The sequence below is a fragment of the Protopterus annectens genome, chromosome 12.part0 (genome assembly GCF_019279795.1).
Source record: "Protopterus annectens isolate FY-2018-M chromosome 12.part0, PAN1.0, whole genome shotgun sequence".
NCBI lineage: Eukaryota > Metazoa > Chordata > Ceratodontiformes > Protopteridae > Protopterus > Protopterus annectens.
The window spans coordinates 1,084,039,662-1,084,065,651 of record NC_056746.1 but is presented as its reverse complement, the minus strand read 5'-3'; the positions used below and the strand labels follow the sequence as shown (position 1 = coordinate 1,084,065,651).

Here is a 25,990-nt window from a genome sequence, read left to right as displayed (position 1 = left end):
TATTTTTTCTTCTACACTTCATTTTGTCTTGATTGGACTCTCGTAATGACAGTTTGGCACCCAGGGTAGCGTATTTAATTAAAGTTCCAGTTGTCGTGGTTTTCAGCATAGCCCCACCCCCTTTAGTTGGCCACACCCCTTCTCATTGGTCACACCCATTCAGCTGTCTCCTGCAGCCCCCCCTTTAATTTGAAGTCACCAGCCGCCACTGTATCTAGTTATGTAAATATTCTCTGGCAACAACGAAAAGGCTTTCAATGTTGGTAATTCTTTAACAGTATGCTCATTAAAGCGTACTTGCATCTTACAATCTCTGACAAGCTTACCTGATGGTCATTAAGGCATTGCTACTTAAACACAGAGCAACAGGGCACTGTGACAGCATGCATTTTCTGAATAATAAGAAGCATAAATCAACAGTATAAAAATATGACAGAAAACCAGAACATTCTGCAAAATCAAGGACAGATGAAAAGCCACGGTCGTACTTGTGGTCTGCCTTGGATGGGGAAATACTCTGCACACTTAACTGCATAACTGCTCCTTGCCTTGCTTGGACACATCCAGAGCCACTACAATGGGGAGTGGGGGGCAACAAGTATGTCACAATTTGAAATGTCCCTGGCTGACGGTGATGGCTCTGACACTCATACGTCTCAACTTCAGAGCAAGAAATCTGGATAAAGCCATACATAGAAGTGGGACACAGGCCCAAAAATAAGGACAATTTTTAAATATTGCTCTTATAAACCTAGAAAGATAATAGAATAGCATTAGTATGAATTTTCTGAAGGGTATGAAATCTGAAACTCAAATGTCTGCCATTATTTTCTAACTTCAATCTTTAATGATTTGCCACTAATTTGCCAGAAAACCACAATTTTATAAAAAACAGACCAAAAAATGTGATGCAAAAATATAAAATTGCCACACAATACAGCTCAGATCCTGTCAAAGAAGGGATACCTTTTTAATACTAGTACTGTTAACTTGAGCAGTTGACAAAATAAGAGCATCTACATGCATTTCTGAAATAAAAGCAAACTATAACTCTGATCATTACAGTTATTTATAATTGTAAACCCTCCACATTTTCTTCCAAAATTGCCATTTTGGGGAGGGATTATTAGGAGGAGAGCAACATTTTGAGCCAAAATTGGGGACGGTTGAGGCTTGGATATTCTTAATTCTATAAAGCGATTTATTTGCACATACCTCTCAATTTTTTAATGCAGGAAATCTGGACAAGGCAAAATATATTGGGGGAACATACAAACAATACTAAAAATTGTTCTTGTATAAACTTAAGACAGTTGATAGAATAACAGATCTTGCTTTAGCATGCATTTTTCTGAAGGTTATGACGTCTGAAACTCAATGTCTGTCATTATTTAGTGACTTCATTCCTAAATTATTTGCCAGAAAACCACAAATTTTATGAGGAACAAACCAAAAATAAGAAGCAAAAATGTATTCATTCTGCAAAAATCTGGACAGTTGAGAGGTATAGTTCAGCCGGGGCTTTCTGAGTTTGCTGCCCTTCCCCCCTTACAAACTCTTGGTCGAATGGAGCCTCCCCCCTGCAGCCATTCCAATGTCCAATTCCTTGGTTATTTTGCCCCATTTACCATAAACACTGTAATGTGCATACTGCTTTACTTCTGCGATGATTTGGATTTCATTTGAAAGTTTTATTTTGCATTTTACAGCATAAACCCTAATAGATATCTGCTAAACAAAACAATGCAGTCTCACAATGAAAATAGACTTAGCATTAAAACTTCTCTGATCTTGAAACTCACATTCATTGAAACAGCATTGAAACCCACATTCAAAGAAAATGCATTTTGCCAGTGAAAGATAAAAATTAACTTTGGGCTGTTTTCAAATCATAGGCCACTTGAACACAAAACATACATATGCTCTTCGATACACCTTCCTGACCTTGTACAATACAGTACAGTTGTTAGACGTCATTTTAAATTTATTGCTTTGAACATTTTTCCAGTAAACAATGAAACAAAATGCATGCACCAATAATGACAAAACTGCCCAATTCAGAACATTTCCATCATAAAAGTCTACTCAAACTTCTGCAGTCCACCAGTATCAGTAAATATGCCCAATCTCTGAAGAAGTAAAAGCCATCTAAATAATTTCACATTAAAGAAATCTGTAACTAATGAAGAGGTTGCTGCTAGCAAACAACTTTATATGTCATTGTTTCATCTACAAATAAAGTGTATGTTGCCCTTGAGAAATAAATTGCCTATGTTGCATTAAACAAATGATAAGCTAGTAATATTGCAATAGGGAATTATTCCATATGGCAAACTGATAACAGGTTCATAGTTACTAGGTATCTTCACCAAAAAGGACTGCAGCATCCAACCTCTTTACAAGGCAATACAGTATCAGCAATGCACCTACCTACTGTGGGAGTAGAACCTACACCCTTCTGCATCAAAAGCAAGTACACTACCTGTTGTGTTATTAACAATGCAAGCATAATTAGCATAAGCAGCACTAAACTTTTGTTCCACTGCAGCTCTCAGCTACTTGTAAAATCTACTCGACACTCGGCTGTAACTCTGAACTTTGCAGCACAAGAAATCTGGAAAAAGCCAAAATGTATGGGGGGGTGGGGGACAAAAGCCCCCAAACCAGGGGCACATTTTAAACATTGCTTGTATAATGTTGAAAAGTTGCTAGAACAAAATGTTGTGTTTCCACCATACATTTCACTGCCAGGTCTTGAACCCAGGGGAACCTGTGCAAAACAGTCAGAACAACATACGACTTTGCCAAATTAGCTGTTTTGTGAAAGAGAGGAAGACTAAAACTTAAATGGCTACCATTTAGTGAATTCAGTTCTCAACATAGCTCTCAACCTCATAGCAAAAAACACCTGGACAAACCCAATAATGGGGGAATACAGCCCTCAAACATATTCAATGAATTCAGTTCTCACCATAGCTCTCAACCTTAGCACAAAAAACCTGGACAAAGCCAATAATGGGGGAATACAGTCCCAAAAATAGGGAAATGTTTAAAATATCCATGTTATAAACTTAGAAAATTGCTGGAATAAAAGGTTTTGTGTTACCATGTACTTTCTGAAGAATATGAAGTCTGAAATTCAAATGCCTGTTATTTTTATTTAACATTTGTTAACCAAGAAAGTCTGACTTGGAAAAAAAGCCAATTTTCAGCAGAGCAGGGACAAACACTCTAGATACTTGTCTTTGTAAGATGGGAGGACATGCAGTCTCCACAGCCAAGAATCAAACCAGAAGCTGCTAGGCAACAATGCTACCAGTGCGCCACTGCACTACTGACTTAGCAAGTTAAAACAAACATACAGAAACCACAGATTTTATGAGGAACAGAACAAATATGAGGCAAAAATCTGCAAACTTTTTGCAAATGGTGGTGGGTAGGGAATTCAGGCCCTTGCCACCTGCACCCAAAGTACAGGGGTGAAGTCTGAGTATTCTCTAGCCACCAGTATATAGCAACTGGGGCATTAAACACACATACCCCTCTTCTCCATAGCCTCCTTTTGAACAGAGAAAGTCTGTTCCAACTGATAGCAGTACAGAAGGAAGTAAGCATGTTCAGCTTAGCAGTTTTGATAACTGTAGGTCTGGAAGAACACTTATTTATAAACATTCTGTCATTTTCGTATAACTCTTCTCACATCATGGGCATTAATACAGGATCCCTCATGGCATTCTACTTCAGAAGAGAGAAACAGGGGTAGCAAGAAAATTCTAGCAGAAAAATAAAAGTCTTAAAGGCAGTGTATTGACCCCTTTATAGGTAAATGTGAAGCTATCAGTCTGCAGACTATAAAGAGCCTAGCCAATAACCAGAGATCAGAATCAAACCCTGAACTTTGTATCATTGAGGGAAAAGACCTTATCCATTATGCCAAACTCTCACATCCATACCTCAAAGCACCTGTGATTAAACAAATTATTTGGGATTCTGTGAGGCCCATAATGTGCTAAATGCAAAAGATGGTTCAGTATATAAACATTCTGCACATGACACTGTTTTTAGCAATTGGTATATTTCCTTAAACTATTGGACTAGATAAGCACTAGCTCTAAAAAACATGCTTGTAAAGTGAGGATAATAAGATGAATGTATATTTGTACACTGTTCTCTGCAATGTTCACCCCACAGTTTTCTGGTATACTGTTTTTGCTAATTAAATGGGTGTTCCTTCGTTGAAGGTTGCGCGTTAGGCCCGGCAAGCCAGCACGTAAAACTCTACTGCCAATCATTAGCAGATCGGAGTTCCGCTGTGGCAACCCCTAACCGAGAAAAGCCGAAAGACACAAGCAAACTGATGAAGATACACACACACACATACACACACACACACACACACACACACACACACACACACACACACACACACACACACACACACACACACACACACATTGATAGACAGATAGCTGTTATTTTACCACAATGAACGAGAAGGACTTTGTGAGGATGGATCCATTATTTTACTTTTATTTAAAAAAAAAGTTCAGATTTTTTAGGTTTTGCATACTTTGCTGACATTCAAAATGAAGGATTCGTTTGATTAGTCTGAATGTCTGCTACTGGTCACATTCCATACCACTTAATAACAAACAAAATAATATTCTGACTGACTACTTAATTTAAATGTAGATATGAAATCCAAATGAAAAAGGTAAATGATTTAGAAAATATACTTCAGAAATATGTTGGCTCTCTAAATGATGCAAAGTACTAGATAAGCGTGTTACTTGAGTTCATAACCACCAGGAAAAATTCCTGAGAGGTGGCATCCCTTTGACTATTGCATCTGACATCAGTGCAGATGTTATGTAACCACATAAAACAAGCAGGCTAATAGTTCCAGCAATTTATAATGCATGCTAGTAACTTCAGGTGAAATGTAATTTGATTTGAAAGGAGAGCATTTAAAGCTTCACCGCATGGAAAATGGCAAATAAAGTAAAAACCTGTCAGAAACAAATAAAACAAACTTAAAGTGGAAATGGTCGGCAATGATTAATATTAAGAGTCCCTGAATGGGTCCATTGAAAGCAGCAATTTAATTAAATCTTAAAGCAAGTTATTAAGAATCTGGTTGGTTAGATGTAGCAGCGATGAATAAAGCATAATCATAATTATGGAAACATATTTAACCTTGAACTAAACAAGAAGGATTATTACTTCATTGAACAAAGTATTATCAAAATTCGAGGCATTTAAATTTACAACCCTCCACTCCATCCCAAAACTTAACTGGCATGCACAAAGACGCTGATCTTTGTACCTGAACAACAGTGTTATTAATTAATTAATTGATTGATTAATTTATGCATTTATTTTCAGTTTTGTGTTTGGGCAAAATGAAAAAGGTAACTGTTTAGTTCTTGAGGTCTTTATCTGAAATGACCACAACTTGCTAACGCTAAAAATGGCTAGTGCTGTCCTGCAGCTACTTAATTCAGCCATACTTGTTCATCTGTCTTCCCTGTATTGCTCTCACCTGCATGCAGTAAGTTAAGTGGTAGTGTGCTATCTATTACAGTGCAATTGTTATTAGTCAATGATAACTTACTTATGTATAAGCTCAAGCTCTCAGCGTAGATACAAGGGTACACAACAGCCCCAGAATGACAGACTTAAGATATTTCTTGGCATTTCTTGGATTAGCCTGCGGTCCTTACCCGAATGTTGGTTTCCTTCCCTGAATAATCTGCAGAATCAACGGCTTCACACAATCAATGGCTGGTCTCCTTTCCTGCAGAATTAATGGCTTCACACACGTTAATCTGGTTTCCTTAGCCCGCCCGTGCAAAACAGCTGGTTGGCTCCGAGACTGGGGTTTCCTGGTTGGCTCTGAGAGTAGGCTGGGGTTTTCTGGCTCTGCGAAAGTAGGCTGCAGGCTCCAGCTTGTGGGCGATGCAGTCTGGTGTCTTTCCATTCTGTGTGGCCGTCACCGCATAGACTTCCAGGGTTTGCAGGGCAGAAATGTCTTTCTCCCCTATCCGGACTGCCTAACACAGCAGTCTGTAGTTCTGTGAGTACCAGGAACTCCAAGTGCACATGCATGGAGTTCCAGGACTCACAATTTTTTTTTTTACTTTTTTATTTCAGTTTTACTTTTGTATTTCAGTTTTTATTTCTTTATTCTTTTATTCTACAGGTAAGGGGGGGGGGGCTGCAGTCCTGTAGTCCTATAGCATGAGCCGCCCCTGGTGTACTTTGTGTGCTGTGTCTTCTGACTGCTGTTTTTTGACACAGCTCTTCTTGAGAAGCCTCATGCTCAGCCAGCATTTTCTTCATTTCATCTTCTGATTTTTGCAGTTTTATCGTGTTTATACCACATTATCAAAAGATGAAAATAGCGGACACTATTTCAAAGGCCCCAAAACATCTAAACATGAAAATATCGAACATTCAGAACACCAAATTTTTTCCCATGGAAAAAATTGCTGCTCTGAAACACATTCACACAACACAAGCACATCAAACAAACAGCAACCACACACATACACTTAAATTTCTACATCTAACACTACACTAAACTAAACATACACTACTATCTACCCACTTTCCTTAACCCAAACCCTAACCCTAAGGTCCGTCACTATCGCACACTCACCTAACCCGTGCCCTAACCATAACTCACTTAAACCGCCCCTAACCCTAAAGACTGTCACTATCGCATACACGCCTAACCCGTGCCCTAACCCTAACTCACTTAACCTGCCCCTAACCTTAATGTACAATCGCACACTTATCTGAACCCAACCCGTAACTTTCCATCACAGCGCTAAGAATAGCAAAGCCATAGAAACGACCAACCAAATTCTTTCCCGAGGAAAGAATTCGCTGTTCTGCAGCTTCGCTATTCTTAGCGTTCGTTGAATAGTGTTCGATATCAGAACATTCGAAGTTTTATACTTCGATGTTCTGATATAGACCCATTTTATCAGTTCATCTGAGTAGCAAGTTAAAATTTCTTCTATTTATTCCACCTTTTTTTTATTTGAATTGATGTATTCCTTCAGTGTTTCATTTCTTTTACACACCTCTGAGTATATTTGATTTCATTATTTTCCTTTCAATTACTGGAAGCCATCTCCTGTAGCAATGGTGAAACTTGATTTTTTTTTTTTTTTTTTTTTTTTTTTTTTTTTTTTTTGCTGAAAGGCTGCAGAATTCTTCCTAGACAGAATTTTCTATTCATCTTTTCTAGCTGATTTTCTTTCAGGGTCTCCAAATTTCTTCTTTGCTGACGTCCAGGCAGTATAATTACTAGCCAGTGACTGAACTGTACCTCAATTACAGTTTCAGTGTCCTATTTTCTTCTCAGTTTCTGTTTTCACACTGGGAGAGATGAAATTAAGCTGTTGCTCGGTGAGCAGCCACTTTGGAAGTCTCCTGTTTCTTCATTTTCTGATGTGATTAAAGAAGAATTTATAATTGCCATTGGCTTCAGACACTAATTCCAGTTCATGTTTAGCTTTGCCCTTCCTGATCTTTTAGTTCTTTGCTGATCCTTTTGGAAGAGTCTTTAATGTGGGTATATTTAGATTTATTATAGAACTTCAGAATGTTTTTTTTCCTTTTGATATAGAACTCTTTTATTTTTAAGACCATCAGAGTGCTTTATTTTTGAATTTCCCAATATATTTGGTTCTAGTAGGGACTGCAAGGTCAAAGCAATTTTCAGGTTTGTAGTAGAACTATGTTGCATAAGTAGCAGCTGAAGCCATGTGGGGGCTAGTGATATTATAATTAAATTTTCAGAGCTCGTCAAGAAGTTTCAGAAGGTTTGTTCTTTTGAAATCCTTCAATTCAGATCTGTTCACAGAATGGGGGACTATTTGAGACATTAAAAGAAAAGGTCACTATTTTATGATCAGATTTATCCAGGGATATGGATACTATAGACATTGCATATAACAAAATAGATTGGTAAGTATAAAATATATAATGTTTTCTAACCTATTGTGTTGATTAACTAATTGTTCTAGTGAATTATCATGTATTAAGTTCGGGAATTTTGGGTCATACCATTTTTAGTATAGATGCACCAATCCAATTTATTGATGGATAATTCGAATTCGGCATAAAGGTATTTTTTTTTTCATTTTAGATCTTTCAAAAGGTACATTCAGGAATCTGTTATGGTCATTTGTGGACATAAAGGATTTCTAATAACAGGCAACAAATGATTGTTTTAAGGGTAAGTTAAGAGTTCAGTGAGCTCTGTTTGAGGGTCTTGAAGAATTTGCCCACACACTGTTATGGTCTATGACAAATATGAAAATGCTCCCACTGATTCTTTCTAGTCTGAATGCACTGTAAGTACTAAACCCAGGTAAGGAGGGAGTGCTATCTTTACAATTAAACCAAGTCTCAGTTACAGCACATAGGATCATAGGAGGTTAATAGGTTATCAACCCATTGGTAATTTCAAGCCTAGCTGTTTCATGCCAATGTAATACACTAGATACTCTAGTCAATACACAGGACTGTATTTATTAATGACTGCCCATGTCCAGGAGAGTTGTGCATGAGTTCAAATTGCATGAGGGCCTCAAGATCAAGCTATTTGTCATTACAATTTTTGGCACAGAGAAAAAAACACCTTGATATATTTTGATTTGGAATTTGATGTAAATTTATTTTTCGCTGATATGTTAGAATGCCCAGTAGCCAGACTATGACTAAAACAGGTACAATGGGATGGAAAGAGCCATGACCATTAAACAGAAGCCATGTAAGTGGAGCAGGCCATCCTTTGTGAAGCAAGTTGATCTGTCTACTATCTCATACCAAGCTGACATATACTGGACAGCCCTAGTACTTAACCAATTGATAAGACCAGTCACATTTTCCTTGTGTTTACGTTTTATTTTGAGTAAATGTAGGATTCTACTGTAGATCATAGTCTTAACTGCATTTGACACATGCACTGTGAAATCTGGCATGCCTCTCTGCATGTTCGTTAGGGTTGAGCACCCCAAGTCATTCATATCTACACAGGCCACCACAAAGTCATAATCATATTTGCCTGGTGTAAGGGACTGAAGAGCACTTGTAACATCACAGATCCTGGTATAAGAGAGACAATTGTCAGCCCGTCCATGTCAGCCTCATAAACATGAAGTCAGTCTGCCTGAAATAGAAATGCAACCAGAAGTACATTTTTGTTTATACTTGAGGTTTTAGCGGTAGTAGATGGTTTATAGAATGTAGCCTGGTGATTTTTTACTATGTGTGTGGATGGTGGTGTTGTGACTGTGGAGCTCCACTGAGGCTTTATCATCCTGGATCTAGGAAGATTAAAAAGTGACATTTGACAACTTTAGCATATGTTAGTTTGGTATGTTTGTACAAAGGCTCACAAACCATCTTTTTTGGTGATGGGCATCTTTCATATTGTGTCGATACTTACACCTGTCACAGGTTGTATCATGTATGTCAAGTAGCAGTTCACTGTCTATGAGGATTTAGCAGTCTCTACTCTCTACACTGCCTTAGAACAACAAGTGTTATGAGGCTGGTAGTAGAAGGAATACAAATGTATTGGTCATACACTTCGGCCAAATGGGACTAGATCTTACAGGGATAAGTGCACAAATATATAGTTAGAGGATTAGTTGGTAAGTACAAGAATGTTGAGTATAAGAAGTCACAATAACCAAAACAGTAGCAAATGACAATAGTAAATAACAGGCCTAAAAGACATTTAAGTAAACATGACAAGTTGGAGAGATCACAATAACTAAGGTTCTAGCAATGGCTGTCATAAAGTAACAAGTCTATGAGCAGTTTAAGCAACAAGCAGGATTAAATTATAGCAATATGTGTGAGGGAGTAACACAGCAGGTACAATAACAGTAATAATAATTGAGTACTAGCAGTGCACATTAGCAAAGAGTGCATGTAAGTGTGATTAGAAGCATCTCAGCACAAACACGATCAACCTATAGCGACAGTATAACAATGAAGGCTCATAGTACACTACCTAACAGCAGAAACAAAACAATTACACAAATCACTTCAAAGGGGAAATTAAGAAAACACCCACTGGCTACTATATAGTTTCAAGTGTTGCAGTGTTCTGCAATCTACTCAAATAAGGGCAAAGTCAAGCAATGCAACAGAACTTACAGCAATGCACATTCAAACAGCCAATAGAAACACAATGCAAACTCACTCCCAGCAAATAACAAGAACTCTAGTTTCAAATGTTACGATCATTTTACTGCATTTGTGTTTTAATAAGACAAATCATATTTCATTACTATATAGGTGGCAAATATTTTCTGAGTTTTCATTTAAACATCCTGTATATATTCCAGCTCATGGTTCTATATACACAAACACTTAATGACATCTTCCTTTTTTCTTATTATTCACAATGTTTGTTTTAACTATGATTCATTGTAATTTTAATATGGCTATTTAGATACCTTTATTGTTATTTATTTTGTGTTCTTCTGCATACCAGTGTCATTCTTGTTTTACTTTATTGTGAACTGCTTTCTTAGATAAGCATTCTAACTTGAAGTGGATACTGAAAGTGCGTTTGGCTAAGGCAACTATCCAGAAATACGTTTCAAAATGAAGAATGGAATGAAGTGGGAAATGTAAAGAAAAGAAAGGGTATTCAACTACAGTAGAATAATAATAAAAATATGGGGGTGCACATGAAAGATACAACCAGACAACTAGAAAAGGGCTTTTCTGAAATGAATGGTAGAATGATCAGGCAGGTTGGCCAGGTCCCGAATCTTCCAATACAGTTCCATGGGGAATTGAAAACAATACCTACGAACAGGGATAGGACATATAAGGACCAAAAAAAGTGAGGGAAGGCTACAATGTGGTAAAATAAAAGGGTGGTCAAAACAGTGAGAAAATCAAGATTAAAGATGGAAAAAGAAGAGAGCAAAAGGAATTAAAAGGGGGACAAATCACTTTAGAGATGTAAGGAGAAATATGAGCAGGAAGGAAAATAAGGAACTAGTAAAATAAGGCAAAAGAGGTAAGCACACATTGGAACAGACTTGGGTACTAAATGGCTTCTCATTGTTTATTGTAAAAAACAGGATGGGAGAATCCCAAATTGGAAAGGAAAAGGGATGGTTGATGGTGTATGGATGGAAAAATTAGCAGGTTAGATGTGGATAAAGAGTGAAATGTATTTGAAGTTGGACAGGGTGGACAGTTTAGATGGGATGGTTCCCCCCAAGGGTACTCAGGAGGGCTTATGGATTAATTTATGGTGCTATTTAATAGAATTCTGGTAGAAGGAGACATGTTAGGAGATAGGAAGAAAACCATAGCAGTACCAGTCTACAAAAGGGCTAAAGGCGTACACAAGGAAAATACAGATTGGTTAGACTACCACCAGTAATATATAAGAAAACTGAAGGCATGGCTAACATGCTTCCTGGACAGAACCACCTACAGGACAAGAGTGAAGATGTTGTCATGTTCAAGAGGTCCTTTCAATAAATGTGATCTATTTCTAAAACTGGATAATGAGAGGTGGACAGAGGCAATCCAGTGGGCATGGGCATGATCTATTTAGACTTCAGGATAGCCTTTGACTCTCTTCCATACCAGAAACTGATCGGGAATTTAAGAGGTACAGAGTTATGTAATATGCAAACAGAAACAGCAGAGAGCTGGCTGAGTAGTAGGGTACAGAGGGTGCTAGTATCAGAAGTGAGAGTGATCATTTGTGCTCATTCCTCTCAACCTCTTAAGCCCAAAAATAGGGACATGTTTTAAATATTGCTCTTATAAACTTAGAAAGTTGCTAGATTTACAGGATTTGTTTTAATGTACATTTTCTGAAAGATGTGAAGTCTGAAACTCAAATGTATGTCATTATTTAGTGACTTCAATCCTCAGATCATCCCAGTGATTTGCCAGAAAACCACACATTTTATGAGGAACAGACTAAAAATATGAGCTAAAAATCTGGACATTCTGAAAAACTCTGGACATTTAAGAGGTATTTTGTGCTGCAACACAGGGTCAATTCTGAGTTCATCCTTATTCAGTGCATATGTATCAGACTTATGGGGAAATCAGGATGAACGTCTAGGTGGGTAGTATCAAAGAACCAAAATGAAAAAATAACAGAGGATGAAGGAAGGAGCACTGAGAAGGAAGTGGATGGGCCAGAAACCACAATAGAAAGGTAGCAGCAAAGATTAAGTGTGATTAACATATTTATTTGTTGTTCCACAGCTGGGATGGTGCACCGATCTAGCATGAACACTTTTCAGCCACAGCCTAGGCCAAATGTAAAAGAAACACAACATACACAGCCACAGCACATGCTCCTACAATATGTGCAGACTTTGGAAAAACATACCAATGACATAACGAATAAGGAGAACAGCAACAATGAGCATGCATACGTACAGATTGTGAGGGAGAAAGGCATGACCTAGTAAACTAAAGCATAAGCAATAGCAGAAACTATGAGCCAGAAGTAGAAAACTTAGCAGAGGAGATGAACAAAAAATTGATACTGAACAACCCATGAACTGTAAATGCCTAGGTGACAGCTGAAGGGTCTTACACTTTGCTTTATGTGCAAGTTAATAGGTAAGAGAGAGATACAGAGACCAGAAATTTAGAAGTACGGAAGACCAAAAAAGAACCAGACAACATATTAGAGGGATCAATAGCTTATCTCAGCATAAAAATGGCCATTTCATACAGAAGCAGTTCTGGATGGGATGAGAGTCCAATACTGGATATGCATACATGCATACATAGACAGATGCACACACATATATGCAATTCAGCGGATTGCCACTGTACCTTTCAGTATACCTTTGGGATGTGGGATGAAACCAGAGACCCAAGTGTAACTTGTGAAGATACAGAGGAAACATTTAGGCTTTACAAAGAATGCATCTTAGCCAGGAATCAGATTAAGTTACCATGCCCTGTGAAACAGAAGTGCCAAATGATGTACCCCTGTTCCTCATCAAGTAATTACTAAATTACTAAAAAGGCAGTCTGATGTTCATCATCATGAATGCATTCAAAGCAATACCATCTTCTAGAACATGTACTGACTGTGGCTGGAATCAAGCTCCAAGACACCAAACAGGAAAGGAACTTCGGGGTGTTTGTTAAAGCAGGCATCAGTCACCAGGAATGATGTGACACGGCAGTTGCTAAAGCCTGTAGGATGCTGAAATGTATTGCAAAAATGAAAACAATCTAAAGACAAGAACATCAAAATACCATGATACCACAGAATAGCGAGACCCCAAGATAATCACTACCAAGTACTAATGTGACCCTTTCAGTTGGACTATTGTGTCTGATACCAGAATGGAATGTCAGTGTAGCTGATAAAATCCACTGGAAAGATATATAGATGGTGACGAGATTAAATGGAGCAGAATACAACTTTTATGTTCAAACAGCATTCTAACGAGAATTAGAAGACATGAAGGATACAACATTTATGTGCAAACAGCATGCTGACGAGAATTAGAAGACACAGAGGATACAACATTTATGTGCAAACAGCATACTAACAGGAATTAGAAGACAGAGGATACAACATTTATGTGCAAACAGCATGCTGACGAGAATTAGAAGACACAGAGGATACAACATTTATGTGCAAACAGCATACTAACAGGAATTAGAAGACAGAGGATACAACATTTATGTGCAAACAGCATGCTGACGAGAATTAGAAGACACAGAGGATACAACATTTATGTGCAAACAGCATACTAACAGGAATTAGAAGACACAGAAGATACAACATTTATGTGCAAACAGCATGCTGACGAGAATTAGAAGACACAGAGGATACAACATTTATGTGCAAACAGCATACTAACAGGAATTAGAAGACACGGAGGATACAATATTTATGTGCAAACAGCATGCTATTGAGAATTAGAAGACACAGAGGATACAACATTTATGTGCAAACAGCATGCTAATGAGAATTAGAAGGCACAGACGATACAACATTTATGCACAAACTGCATGCTAATGAGAAATAGCAGACGGAAGATACATTTATGCGCAAACAACATGCTAATGAGAATTAGAAGACATGGAGGATGCAACATTTATGCACAAACAGCATACTAGTTACAATTAGAAGACACAGAGGGGTGGCATGATCTGAGCACCCAGGCAGTTACTGAAGAATGCAAGCTCTGATAAGCAGAAAAAGTGGACCAGACAAAAGAAGGCATGAAATTTCAGTTTGGTATGCATATAAATACATATTTCTCTATGTAAAGGGTAGTGGAAGAAGCTAAAATGGTTCCAGTACAAATTCCAAGCACTCAAACACCACTGGTTTGAAGATAGGGAGTTGAGCATCTTGTACATGCTGCCATTCAAGCTTGAACTTGAATATAAGTTAAGGCAAACAGCTGCCACTCTTTAACTAAACACATTACTCAGGTTCGAGCAGTGTAAGTGTGGTAACTGCGGGGAGGGAGCCGTGGTGGTGGTGGGGGGTTTAATGGTTAGGGAGTTGTAGAGAGATTTTAGGGTTAGGGAGTGAGAAGGGAGTTTTATGGTTAGGGAGTAGATGGAGAGTTTTAGGTTTAGGGACTGAGTAGGGAGTTTAGGGTTAAGGAACAATTGGGAGAATTTAGGTATAGGGTGGGCTGTTGGAGGTTTAGGTTTAGAAAGCAATGGGAGAGTGAAGTTTTAGGGTTAAAGAATGAGAAACTAGGTTTGGAACTGGGTGGGAATTTTAGTGTTAGAGTCAGGGCTCTGGTAGGCTATACAGCTTAATAGATGCAGGCATTGGGAATGGAGGGTGAAATAGTTAAGTAAGATTGAGCTAGTGGGACTTAGAACACTTGTATTTTTGAGTTAGTGGCAGCGAGCAAATGTGTCCCAAGCTAATAGCACATAAGCACTTGTAGCAGGCTCAACTAAAACTGTGGACACATTTAAGCTTGTATGGAAGAGATGGATAATGTGTGTTGAGGGATGGGAGCAAAGAGAGAGAAAGAGAGACAGAGGGGCAGCTGGTAGTAGGTAGCTGTTAGATGAACTAATAGCCTCGTTCTGTTGATGTAAGTTTGCATATAGAATATGCAAGCAAGCAGAGAGCAGTAACACTGAGATGGAAATCTATTTTTTCCCAAAAGATATCAATAAACGGCAGAACTTCAGCTTGGATACTTAAGTATGGATGAATGATGGACCTGGGCAAGGCCACTGTAAGGCTCAGTACTACCACATGAGAAGAAGTACCACCTTTATCACGTACTGCACAGCAGCAGGGCACCAACAAAACATGGAGATGCTGGAGGTATACAGTAAAAATAGAATAAACATGCAGCAGACATTTCATTTAGGGGTACTAGTGTATAGTTCTATGTTTATACATCAAAAAAGATGCAAGGTTATGTTTGGATGAGCCTATACAATGTTCATAGGTTCATAGTTTCATAGGTAGATACTAGGCTATCGGCCCAAGGGCCTACGTAAGCCTAGCCAACAAGGTTCCCTGGCTTATACCACCCAAGAAAGTTATTTTCCTGTGCCACTGTCGAGCAGAGACACAAAAGTGATCCCTGGGGTGTATTTCCTATTTCCCATCCACTCATCAAGATTTTTCTTGAAGAGTGCTAATGAAGAACTTTGCTTGACATAGATGGGTAGCCTGTTCCAGAGTATGGGAAGTCTCTGGGACAGGAATATATCCCTCCAGCATGTCCTGTTTATTGTGGTGACAAGGTTTAGGTCCCTAGAGTGTGTAGCTCGGAGGGATTGGGATTTCTTTAGGTGTAGCATGTCCAACAGCTCTGGGTTTGACATAGCTTTATATGTTAGGCAGATATCACCTCTGAGTAGGCGATATGCTACAGAGTAAAGCTGGAGTTTTTTGAGACGGTCAGTGTAGGGCATTTGTTTGAGGTCAGTAATCTTCTTTGTGAGGTACTTCTGTGGCCTTTCCAGCTGCTGCAGATGTCTTGTGAGGTACATTCCAAAAGGGGCATTGTACTCTATAATGGGTCTAATGAGTGTCGAGTAGAGGGGAACAATGACCTCTTTTTTCCTGGATGAGAACCCTTTTATGATGAGGTGTGCCACATAGAGGGACTTCCTGACTACTGTGGTGATGTGACTATCAAAGGAGAGACTACTGTCCACCTGGATCCCAAGGTCTCTTATCACACATTCGATGTTAAGTAGATTGCTGCCTATGTGGTAGTTCATGGGTACAGAGTTTTTACCAAAGGGGATGACACTGCACTTTTTGGCATTGAGCTTGAGGCCATGGCTCTGACACCAGGCATCTGTCTCAGCGAGGCCCTTCTGTAGGATGTCCACATCATTTGGGGACTTGACTATGGCTCCTAGTTTGCAGTCATCTGCAAACTTTGTTAGCCAGAGGCCTTCCGTGTTAGCCTGTACTTCAGAGAAGTAGATACCAAACAGGAGAGGTCCCAGGGCTGAACCCCATGGTACTCCACTTGTCAATGGTTTGATGTCAGATTTGGAGTCTGCAACTTTTACAGTGTGGGTTTTGTTAATGAGCCAGTTGGCAACCCATCTTGTGACGTAGGGATTTATACCTAGTTTAGTGAGTTTAGCTATAATTCCAGAATGGGGGAAGGTGTCAAAAGCCTTGGTGAGGTCAAGATAGGCTGTGTGAACCACCTTACCCTCATCTACGGCTTTAGTGACTGCCTCAAAGAAGTCAATTGGGTTCAGGAGGCATGATCTGCCTTTCACAAACCTGAACTGGGTAGGATCCAGAGTTTGGAGGTTACCAATGTCTTTGTTCATGAGTTCCATGAAGATACGTTCCATGGCCTTGCAGACCAGGCTCATCAGGCTAATAGGGCAATAGTTCCCAGGATCAGTGGTGGCTCCCCCTTTGTGGAATGGGATAACTGTTGCTGTGCACCATTCAGTGGATACAAAGCCTGATGTGAGGCTATTATTGAACATGGTGCTTAAGTGGGGAGCCAGTTCTTTCTGAAGTTCATGTAAAATGCAGCCTGGGATGTTGTCCGGTCCCATGGATGTTGTGTTTTTGGCTTTAGAGAGTGCAGCTTTTACCTGCATAGTTGTGATTACAGGGACTCTGCATTCTTCCTGTATAGATATGGGCCCTTTAGGGGGTGAGGGGGGGCTAAAGTTAGCACTGAACCTATCTGCCAGGATGTTGGCAATATCAGTTGGTTTATTTTTGTCCCGTTGTGCTGTAACTCAGAGCAGATGTGGGTGTTGCCATCGAGATTCTTGACATAGCTATAGAATGCCTTGTGATTGTCCTTAGAATTAGTGGTGATTTTGTTTTCGTAGCTAGCTTTGGAGGATCTTATAAGGGATCTCAGGTTCTAACTGAGGCTGATCAGGGAGCTCCTCCACTCATAGGATTTTACTCTCTTTTGCAACAGTTTCTTCCTTCTGTTGTACAGTTTCTTTATGGCAGGGGACCACCAGATTGGCTTCCTTTTTTTGGAGGATAGTGTCTTGGTTCTGTTTGGGATAGCACGATCCATGCACTCATGTAAGTGCTGATAGAGTGCATTTGTGTAGGATTCAGCAGTTGTAACTGTACTGTCCATCTGCATGGGTGTCATGAAGTTCACCACTTCTGTCTTAAGAAGCATGAAGTTGGCTTTGGAGAACTTTTTTACCGTGGTTTCCTTAATGGGGGGGGGGTGTGGATATCAAGGGTGATTAGCTTATGGTCAGATCGGACCAACGAGGAGTTGACTTCAGGTGTGGCACACTGGTCACTCATGTTGGTAATGACTAGGTCTAGGATATTGTTGCCCCTGGTGGGGGTGTGGATAAGTTGATCCAGGGCATTGGAGTTTATGAATTCCAGAAAGCGTTGAGCTAAGGTGTTGGTACCTGAGTAGTTTTCCCAGTTAATGGTGGGGTAGTTGAAGTCACCCATTATTATGGTGTTTGGTTGAACCCTAATATTTTCCAGTACATCAAGAAAAGAGGAGTGGGAATCCTGGGGCATGGTGGGGGATCTGTAGCAAGCTACAATTTGGATTGCAGTTTTGCCCAGAGTTAGTTGCACTTGGATAACCTCGGATGCATTACGCTGAGCAACTAGCCTGGAGGTGTGGGTATCTTTAAGGAATATGGACACACCTCTGCCTTTGGTGTTTCAGTCCAGGTTACATGGCTGAAAAGTGTGGTATGAGTTATAGCCTGGTAGTGCAGGGGTGCTCTCTGGAGCCTTGAACCAGGTCTCAGTCACTGCACAGATATCGATGTTCTCCATTTTAAGGAGTGCCTCGAGTGAGTGCATTTTGAGATTTAGACTTCTAGCATTGAGTAGAATTACCCTTAGTTTTTGCTTGCCTGTTCCTGTTACAGTGGTGAATTTGTCATTTGAACCTTGCCTAAAAAGGCACTATAGGGGCGGCAACAGCCTTAGCCAGTATCCGGAATACCAGGGGCAACAGGTGCATGCCATCTGTGGCAAAACATCGTGGTCTGTCGACCATGTCATCCCAAGCAGACAGATACTGGATCCCCTTAGAATGACATGAGAAGCTTAGCCAATTGTTGAAGTCAATCATTTTATTCTTGTACTGCGGTATCATTCTGGGTGATGGCAGAATGCTACTCAGGGCTAGGGTCATACCTGTCTGGGCTACAAGATTGGAGAGCTCTTCCATGTCTCTTTTCATGTAGTCCAGGGAGGTGCATCTCAGGTCATTCACACCAACATGGACAATGACAGAGTCATATTTGCACTTGTTGTGGAGTTGACTGAGTGCGTGGGTTATCTGGCGGATCCTGGCATCTGACAGGCAGTGACAGTAACCTTCTCCTTGTTTAGCCTGGTGAGTGGGACATCAGTGTGCCTGACTATAGAGTCACCTGTGACTAGTGTGTTGGGTACATTGTTTTGCCTTATTGTCTGTGGTTGAGTGGCACACTGAGTCTGTGGGCTATGTCATTTGGGTTGTGTTGGGGGATGGAGGTTGCTTGCGTTTCTGCTTTGGAGGTCTCTGTTGCTTAAACAGATTATTATTGAGAGCCTCCGCAAATGTTTTTGTGTTACTATGTGTGGATTTTGGTGGTGTAGATTTAGTGAGACTATGCGTTGAGTGTGGTGTGGTGCAAATGTTTACCTTCTCCTCTTGACTGTCAAGTTCAGTCTTAGTTGGGGAGAGCTTTACCTCCAGTTTAGCTATATAAGTGCATCTCTCACAAGTTGTAGTGTTGGGTGGTAGGAGGAGAGGGTTGTTTGTGTACACGAGGCAATTTCTACATTGCCTGAAGATGCCCAGATTCATCAGATAGACAGGAGAGAACACTGGGAGCTGACCCTTGGACATGCCTGAATAAAAAACTATTTTCCTCTAGATAAGTGAGTACAAAAACTGTTTTCCTCTAGGTAATGAGAAAGGTTGAGTGCTATAGTAATTAGTAGCTTATTTAGTGCTTACAAGTTCTGAACAAGTGCTGGGCATGAATAAGCAAATTTAAGTGCTAAAACTAAGAATCTGTATCTGCACTAGATGAGTTACAGGACAGAAACAAGTACAAATGCAGGCTTTCAAATCAGAAAGTTGAGAAAGATGGAAAAGACTGCCCAAATGGCCAATAACTACAATTTCTGGGCCAGAACCACCATGTATTTGGGAAACAAAAATCTATATATATTTTTTGCCTTGTGGTATTGCGGTAGCGTTGTCGCCTCACAGTAAGACGTTGTCCTGTTCGAATCTCAGCTAGAGCGTCTTCTGTGTGGAGACATGCATGAATGGGCGTTCCTTCATTGAAGGTTGTGCGTCAGGGCCGTCAACTCGGCAGGTAAAAATCTACTGCCAATCATTAGCGGACCAGAGTTCCGTTGTGGCGACCCCTAACCGGGAAAAGCCGAAAGACACAACAACAACAACAACAACTAGTGGAAACCTGATATAGGAATGCATAAGAAATATATACAATATTATTGAACATTGGAAAAGCAACTTGGACTGTAGATGGCATCTGCAAAGTAAGCTCTTTTAGGTTTGCATTCTCTGTGAGATCTGGTAGCTGTAGCTGGGAAATGACGTTGTGTGCAGTAATGCAAAAGACAGACAGATGTCATGCCAAAGGTGACAAGATGCAGGAACAATTAGAAACTCTAGCTGAAGCAAGAGGTGTGCATTTACTGACATTTATGAAATTAAAGCAAAAGCAGTCATATGAGAAATGACAGCTTGAGCATCAGCACAGGAAGTTCCAATAATAATGTGCTGAGGTTAGTTGCAGCGGGTCAGGATTTCATTTAAAATTAGAAACCAGACGTAAAGAACTAGATGAAAAAAATCTGTTTTCATCTGCCTTTTGAATTACCTCACAATTAGTGATGGCAGTAAGAATTTTTTTTTTTTTTACACCATAGGGATACTTCAGATTATGGCAAAATTTAAATCATGGTTTTAAAAGCAGTCTGGAAACAAACCTTATAAGAAGAATGTGTTTGATAACTATTCACTGATTTTAGTTGTCGCTTAAAAGCATTGGGAAATTAAATTTGTTTTTGCTCCACTAAAGCAGTGTCCTGCCTCTGCAGTTCTCTAAAAGAACCTCGGACATTTTCTGACTTTTTAAACAGCACAAAAAGCTTTTCATTTAGTCTTATATTGCAGCACATGGTTTAGAAGACCCAAGTAAAGTATATTTACTGGCATATTAACTTTTATTTTAAAAATCATGTAGCATGTAGTCTTGTTTAAAAGATTGGTTGTAGATCACATAAAATATTTTTGGCTGTCACACAAAAAACTGGGAGCACAAATGAGATTTTATAGTGGCAAGCAAATAGACTATTATTTTGTGATGGCACTATGTTTTCTACTTTGTAGTTAACATCCTGGAACACACCTGTAAAATGGGTTTTGTACCACTGCACCTCTCCCAGGCATCTGTGTCTAAATGACCCCAACTTGACTAATCACATTAGCAGTCTACCTCATTTTAGCTGCAGAATATCCATGAAACTCACATTACATCATATTTCATTAGAGAATGCTTAATGAATATAAAAAAATTGCAGCAGCAAGATGTACATACACGTACGCCTTGTCTGACCAGCTAGATGTACAGTCCACTATCTTAAGATGGAACTTTTTTATTCTTCTTTTTTTTAGAAATAGTTGAGTGAAAACTAATCAACCAGTTAAGCTAATAAATGATTTTTCTTCCCATATGAATATTAGAACTCAAGAACTTCTGAATCAGACAGATGTGTTCTAATCAGAAGCTGTACCATGCATTGACAAGCTTTAATCCTAAAAAAGTGGTAATTAAGGTACTAAACTAAATGGCACAGCAATGCACACTCTTGTACGTCTCTTGTTCTGAAACTGGAAAGTCCATTTCATTGCAGCTCTCAAGTTTGTTGATATGACCACTGGATAAGGAAACCCACATTCACTGTAATCTCATTAAAATCACATACCTGAAAAACTGTTTCTGTGCTTCAACAAAAATGTACATAAAAAAAATATATATATCTATACATATATATATATATATATATATATATATATATATAGATATATAAGTCCTTAAGTCCTTGCTAAGCCATAGTTGACATAGCATGACAGACATGATGCCTTATTAAATAGAAATTTATAAATGTTTTGCCCAGCTGTTTGTGAATTTTGTTAGGGTCTTTCTGCTTGGATCTTAATATGCTTCTACTATGAGACTTGTGCTTTTTTATATCGTATAATGGGACAGTGAGCTCCAGGAAGTTGTTTCAGGAATTGTAACTCTGCAAATACCATTTAAGGTTAGCTGAGCACACTCTTTCAGCATTGTCAGCGAATTAAATGATTAATTCTGTCTGTATTAATTATGAAGAGTGCTTTTAGATACACGTGAAGTTTTATTGAGTTCTGCTGTCTCGAGGGAGTTAAACAGCCAATGATCGAAAGGAAGTCAAAATTATTTTGCTGAAGCAGTCTGTGTATCTGCTTATTTCCTGTATTCTGGCTTCCTTTGCCACACAGGGAGGCCCTTTTCAAGTAGGGACTTCAAGCATTGCAGTTGGACTTTTACTAGGCTTCTTCTGCAAAAATGAAAAAGCAGCTAGAACATCTAACACTCAGATCTGCGGGCCACTTTAATTACTGACTACTATTACTATTATCCTACTAGCATATATGCTATATAGTTATATAATCTAGTGAATAGGTGGACAGCATTCTTAACAGGATATAAAGTGATATCAAGAAAGAGTTTGGCTTTTTTATTTCTGTTGCAAACTGCGCAGGTCACACTATAAGGGCAATGCCATTTGTTGTGAAATTACTCTTAAGCTTTGAGTCAGATCACTACCATGTGAGTTTCATTTTCAGCTCTCAGGCTCAGAAGAAGTTGTTTCAGAATGGGGACTTGTTGTTTTGGTCTGGAATGTGCACATATTTCTGAAAACAATTTTATGGAGAAACAAAATGCGGTTTGAAGATTTCATTTTCAGAGGTACCAGCCTGCTTATTAACACGAATAGTCAGTTATACTACAGTTCTCTAAGAAAACCCATGGAGCTGATCAGATTACTACAAAGTAAGTTGAAATTTTGGTTTTGCCTTTGATTTTTAATATGTTTTAGTTTCATTTGTAAAATTAATTTCTCTGACACGTATTAGGGTGCTACTATATCGGTGACAGTCCTTTGCAGTTAAGACTCAAAATGTGAAATCTAAGTATAGATAAAAATGCTATCCCTTTAAGATTGGGCAATTTTCAGTTAAATGAAATGTAATGCTTTTAGTCACTTTGCCTGTTGTATTTGCTTATATGAAACAAATTTTAGTCCATCTTTGGTAAACACTGTTTCTGTTGGATATAATACATTTTTTGTATTTAAGCTAAAGTATGCTTTGCTCAGATATAGGTTTGAATCACTTTAATGGGGGAGCTTTAGGAGTGGATAGAATATGTTTAAATATGTTTAAATACATTTAGAGAGCATCATCTGTTGCTTTAAGACGCAAAGACTGAAACAGAATGCACCAACTTGGTGCATGAGTAAAATTATGTTTTAGGTGCTATATTGACATAGCATGATCAGTAAAAATGCTGTGGAATTGAGAGTTATTTCTGATGCAAAACTGCTGTTAAGGTGAGTTCTTTAGAATGCTTTACCTAGTACAAGTAATGCATTCATAGTTATATAAATTTGTTAAAAACAGTATTTTATAAACAGCCAGGAAAGTTGTGTAACAAGATGATCCATCCTTCAAGCAGTTTGGAACTGTGTAAACACCCTCCCCAACACACACACACACACACACACACACACACACACACACACACACACACACACACACACACACACACACACACACACACACACAGACCATTTGGAATCCACTTGCTATTATTACAGAACAGAAGTCCCTAGCATTTATTATGTATGCACATTCAAGCATGAGTCCAAACCTATGGGCTGAGGGATAGCAGGAACTTAAAATGTATAGTGCACCCTTATTTTTCCTACTAACCATTTTTGCACTAGGCCTTCTCACCTTCACAATTATGTACACAACACGACATTGTCAAGGTGATTAACGCTCCAAATCACTGTCCATTATTGACAAAGCTAGTCCTAAAATAAATAATATCAGTACAGCTTTCATGTAGTTTCATTTGAAGGCCTCATATAAAAATCAGAATTTTTCTCAGTTAACTCCCCTCATTTGTACCCATTCACTGTTTCAGAACTGTACAGTTTTTATTATCCTTTCTCCAGGAAGAGTATATTTCCTGAAGGACCAGTAAAAAAATATATATATATTTATTTCATTTTCTAAAGGGCAAGAGAAGTTTCAAATTAATTTGCAACAGGCAGGTAAAACTTTTGTGTAGCTTGCTTTAAAGCAGATGTTTTGCTGAGTAATGCATTCTTATAAAAAGGCAAACACAAAGCTAATGTAATTTACTGACCAAGTATCATCTTCGTATAGGCATAGTCAGAAATGCAGTGTTATTTTTATTCAGAAATCTACTCGTATTTATGAGCCACTTCAGGGTGCATCAGATAATTTCTGTACCCGAGGATACTTAGCAATTGGTTTCATGCCTTATCATACTCCTGAGCCATGCATTAAAAATCCTTCTCTGTGCACCCGACTGTGGTTTATTACTTGCTCATTCTATGCAGAGAAGGAATAATATATTCAGATTTTTTTTTTACAAAAATTCTTTCATGTTTCAATGAAATGTACAAGTTGTTAGGCGAGATTTATGTAAACTGCTGAAAAGGCACATTCCACCTCATATTTCTACAGAGTGGATTTAATACATGGTAACTTGGAGGTAGTTGCCGGTCTGTTATAGTGCAGTCAGAGCACAATACACTGAACTAATCTCACTGTGCCATGCCCTGTATTGACCCAATTGTTTACCACTATCTGCTGTTTTAATTTGGTGCCCCATCCTGGAAAAGTTTATTTGTTCTGAGCCCACTGAGTGCCAGGATAGACTCTAGCTCCTGAATAACCATGAACTGGATTAAACAAGTAATCACTGAGTAAATGAATGGATGAATGAATTACATTTTTACTGATAGTCTGTGGATGTGTGTTTCTAGGGCATTGGAAAAAGGGTGTGTACTACTAATGTTTCTTAGTTTACTGTTTCTTCACAACAAGAGTTAAGGATTTCTTTTAATCTGGTTAATCCATCAAGTCATTAAAGGATTTGACGAGTACTGCTGCCTAAATCCTACTTACCTGTGACAGCAGATGTTTGAATTTCACACTCTTTCAGTGGCTTATGGGTTCTTCACTTGCACAAACCCACACTGGCAGATTTCCAGAGCTCAGAATCCCCTCGTCTGACCTGCCTGTGACAGGAGATTGCCTTAACCCCTTCTAATCATGGGAAGCCTAACCTCTGTCACAGAAAGTGAGTTATTCAAGCTTTTAGTGCCAAATACAAAGAACCAAGAAGAGATTTAGATCCTTAGACTGAGTATTTGTGATGCCATTTGACTTGCTGATGTGCAGTAAATCAATCAGAACCAGAAGCAATCAATTCACAGCCCCAAAACACTTAACACAAATAATCAAAGCCAACCAACAATGCAAAGAGGTTGGATACCATTGAACTATATGCAAAACAAGGGTGATGTGGGTGGATGCTGCCACTGAGGCAGTGTGAATTTCAAAAATCTACTGTTACAGGTAAGTAGGACTTGTGCAACTGTACTATGTTCATCATTCACAATGCCTCAGTGGCATATGGGTAGATTCTAAAAGCTTACCCTATGTGGGAGAAGAAAGGGTAAGGATGCATAAGTCCCTGTAGAATGGTTCGTGCAAAGTCTGCTCTGGAACATGAGAAATAATCCATGTTGTAGTGTTTTGTAAAGGTATGGACAGAGGACCAAGTTGCTGCCTCTAAAATGCATCTAGAGCCCACTCCTTTCCAATATGCTACTGAAGAGGAGAAGGCTCTGCTGGAATGTGCCTTAATCTTGCCTGGAATAGATTTACCATGGTGGGAGTAACAAAAAAAAAAAAACAACAGCAGAAGACAACCAATGAGCAATAATTTGCTTAGAGACAGGTTGCCTCTTCTTAGTCACAGAATAGGAAATAAACATATCTTCAGCTTTCCTGAAGGGCTTAGTTCTGTCAAGGTATTACCTGAGCTGTTTGTCCACATGCAAAGTATGTAGAATATTCTCTCCCTTGTTTTTATGTTCCAGAAAGAAAACTTGGAGATTGAGGGCTTGATTCAGGGTAAATTCAGAAATAATGTTTGGCACGAAAGAAGGATTAGTACATAAAACAACCCTGTCCTAGTGGAAAATCAGATAAGTTTGGCCCACCATGAGAGCTTGAAGCTTAAAGACTTGCCTTGCAGATGTCAGAGGAATAAGCAAAACAGTTTTCCAAGCGATGCACTTCAAATCAGCCTGAAAGGCAGGTTCAAAAGGAGAAGGTCAATT

At 39.0% G+C, this 25,990-nt stretch overlaps 1 protein-coding gene across 3 annotated transcripts in view; it reads left to right on the top strand.

Moving 5' to 3' along the window:
* LOC122816986 (CMP-N-acetylneuraminate-beta-galactosamide-alpha-2,3-sialyltransferase 2-like) overlaps positions 1-25,990 on the top strand; it is a 721,670-nt gene that overhangs the window by 33,533 nt on the left and 662,147 nt on the right. Inside the window, exon 2 of one of the 3 annotated variants that reach the window (XM_044090098.1) lies at positions 22,389-22,596. The exons of 1 other annotated variant lie outside the window; for it this stretch is intronic. The gene's annotated coding sequence lies outside the window, so the exon portion shown is untranslated. Of the gene's footprint in view, positions 1-22,027; positions 22,597-25,990 lie in introns of those variants that run through there. One more of the 3 variants, XM_044090100.1, reaches the window with a different exon arrangement.